Source organism: Gorilla gorilla, chromosome 16, assembly GCF_029281585.2.
Source record: "Gorilla gorilla gorilla isolate KB3781 chromosome 16, NHGRI_mGorGor1-v2.1_pri, whole genome shotgun sequence".
Classification (NCBI taxonomy): domain Eukaryota; kingdom Metazoa; phylum Chordata; class Mammalia; order Primates; family Hominidae; genus Gorilla; species Gorilla gorilla.
The window spans coordinates 51,585,518-51,588,332 of record NC_073240.2 but is presented as its reverse complement, the minus strand read 5'-3'; positions in this window follow the sequence as shown (position 1 = coordinate 51,588,332).

Genomic DNA, 2,815 nt, shown 5'->3' with positions numbered 1-2,815 from the left:
AAGTAATGAAAAAAAAAGCTTTGTGTTCCATGATTTTAAATGTTACAGTTTAATAAGTCTTTGTTATTCCCTCAGGATGTATATCTTTGGAACTCACAACAAGCAATATAAACCATCAACAAAACCAGACCTCAGGAGTCTTTCTGCCCTACCCTTTAGAAGGACACATTCTGCCCTGAGCAGGATGATAGGAATAAAGAAACAGCACTTTGGGAGGCCGAGGCAGGCAGATCACTTGAGGTCAGCAGTTTGAGACTAGCCTGGCCAACATGGTGAAACTCCATCTCTACTAAAAATACAAAAATTAGCCGCGCGTGGCAGTGCACACCTGTAATCCCAGTCACTCGGGAGCCTGACGCACAAGAATCGCTTGAACCCAGGAGGTGGAGGCTGCAGTGAGCCGAGATTGCACCACTGCACTCCAGCCTGTGTGACAGAGTGAGACCCTGTCTCGAAAGAGAGAGAGAGGAAGGGAGGGAGGGAGGAAGGAAGGAAGGAAGGAAGGAAGGAAGGAAGGAAGGAAAGGAAGGACAACAAACAATAAGAACTGACCAAATATTTAAATATTTCTTTTTCTTTTCTTTTCTTTTTTTTTTTTTTTTGAGACAGTCTTACTCTGTCACCCAGGCTGGAGTGCAGTGGCGCAATCTTGGCTCACTGCGACCTCCACCTCCTGGGTTCAAGCAGTTCTCCTGCCTCAGCCTCCCAAAGTAGCTGGGATTACAGGCACACACCGCCACGCCTGGCTAATTTTTGTATTTTTAGTAGAGACGGGGTTTCACCATGTTGGTCAGGCTGGTCTTGAACTCCTGACCTTGTGATCTGCCTGCCTCGACCTCCCAAAGTGCTGAGATTACAGGTGTGAGCCACTGCACCCGGCCCTGACCAAATATTTCACAATCAATTCTAATTTATTTACAGATAACATTTATCTATTTCCACTTTTGACAATGCTTTTCTGATGAGCATCTTAGTGGCTTTTTGGAATTAAATAATGCAAAATGAGTTCACTAATCCCTTAGTGCTGTCCAGCATACAGTCCACATATCAATAAAATGCTGCATGATCACTTTATAGAAATGCATCCCCTAATGGCTCCAATTCCCCTCTTACTATATCCCTTGTAATACTTTGGATTCTCAAAAACAAATCTCAGGATCTATTCTAATGAATGGAATACTTACATAAGATAACACCCTTTGGCCAGCAATTTCACAAATTTGATTTTTAAAATTTATTGGCTGGGCGTGGTGGCTCACGCCAGTAATCCTAGCACTTTGGGAGCCGAGGTGGGTGGATTACCTGAGGTTGAGAGTTCAAGACCAGCCTGGCTGACATGGTGAAACCCTGTCTCTACTATAAATACAAAAAATAAGCCGGGTGCAGTGGCTTGTGCCTGTAATCCCAGCTACTCAGGAGGCTGAGAGAGCAGAATCACTTGAACCTGGAAGGCAGAGGTTGTGGTGAGCCGAGATTGCGCCACTGCACTCCAGCCTGGGCGACAGAGCAAGACTTCATCTTAAATAAATAAATAAATAAAACAAAAATAAAATGTCTTTAAAACTCTTAGATGTGGTAGATGCTGGTGGATGGTGAAAAGAGCACAAGCCTTGAAGTGAGACAGCTCTGGAAATGAATTCTAGTTCTTCTCCTTATTTTATGGCCTTAAGCAAGTTGTTTAATCTTCCTGAGCTTCAGTTTAATTTCCTTAACAAAACCGTTATGAATAAACGAATGGGCCAAGCGCGGTGGCTCACGCCTGTAATCCCAGCACTTTGGGAGGCCAAGGCGGGCGGATCACTTGAGATCAGGAATTTGAGACCAGCCTGGCCAATATGATGAAACCCTGTCTCTACTAAAAGTACAAAAAAATTAGCTGGGCGTGGTGGCGTATACCTGTAATCCCAGCTACTCTGGAGGCTGAGGCAGGAGAATCGCTTGAACCCAGGAAGCGGAGGTTGCAGTGAGCCAAGATCACGCCACTGCACTCCAGCCTGGGCGACAGAGTGAGACTCCATCTCAAAAAACAAACAAAAACAAAAAACAAAAATTAGGCCAGGCATGGTGGCTCATGCCTGTAATCCCAGCACTCTGGGAGGCCGAGGCAGGTGGATCATCTGAGATCAGGAGTTCAAGACCAACCTGGCCAACATGGTGAAACTCCATCTCTGCTAAAATAAATACAAAAATTAGCCAGGGGTGGTGGCAGGCACTTGTAATCCCAGCTACTCAGGAGGCTGAGGCAGGAGAATTGCTTGAACTCAGGAGGCAGAGGTTGCAGTGAGCCGAGATCGCACCATTGTGCTCCAGCCTGGGCAACAAGAGCAAAACTTCGTCTCAAAAAAAAAAATTAGCCAGGTGTAGTGGTGCATGCCTGTAATCCCAGCTACTCGGGAGACTGAGGCAGGAGAATCACTTGAACGCAAGAGGCAAAGATTGCAGTGAGCCGAGATCGTGCCATTGCACTCCAGCCTAGACGACAGAGTGAGACTTCATCTCAAAAATAAAAAGAAAATGAAAAAAAGAAATGAATGAGATAATAATATGTATCTGTTGGGGGGGAACTGAGATGTTAATCTGTGTTTGCTCAGGCTGCTGTAGGTATTTTTGCCTCACTCATCTGAAGAAAGTAGCCCTCTGCTTCAGGGAATGGTTAATAGCCCTAATGTCGCAGGGCCAAAATTAAAAGTTGCCTGACACTTAGAATACAACCTTCTATCTAGTCTTGGAGGTGATATTGCTGGATTATTGGAGGTGGCAGGAGGCACCAAGGGTTGGGAGAAGAAGTAGACCAATACTGGAAATAAAGTTATTT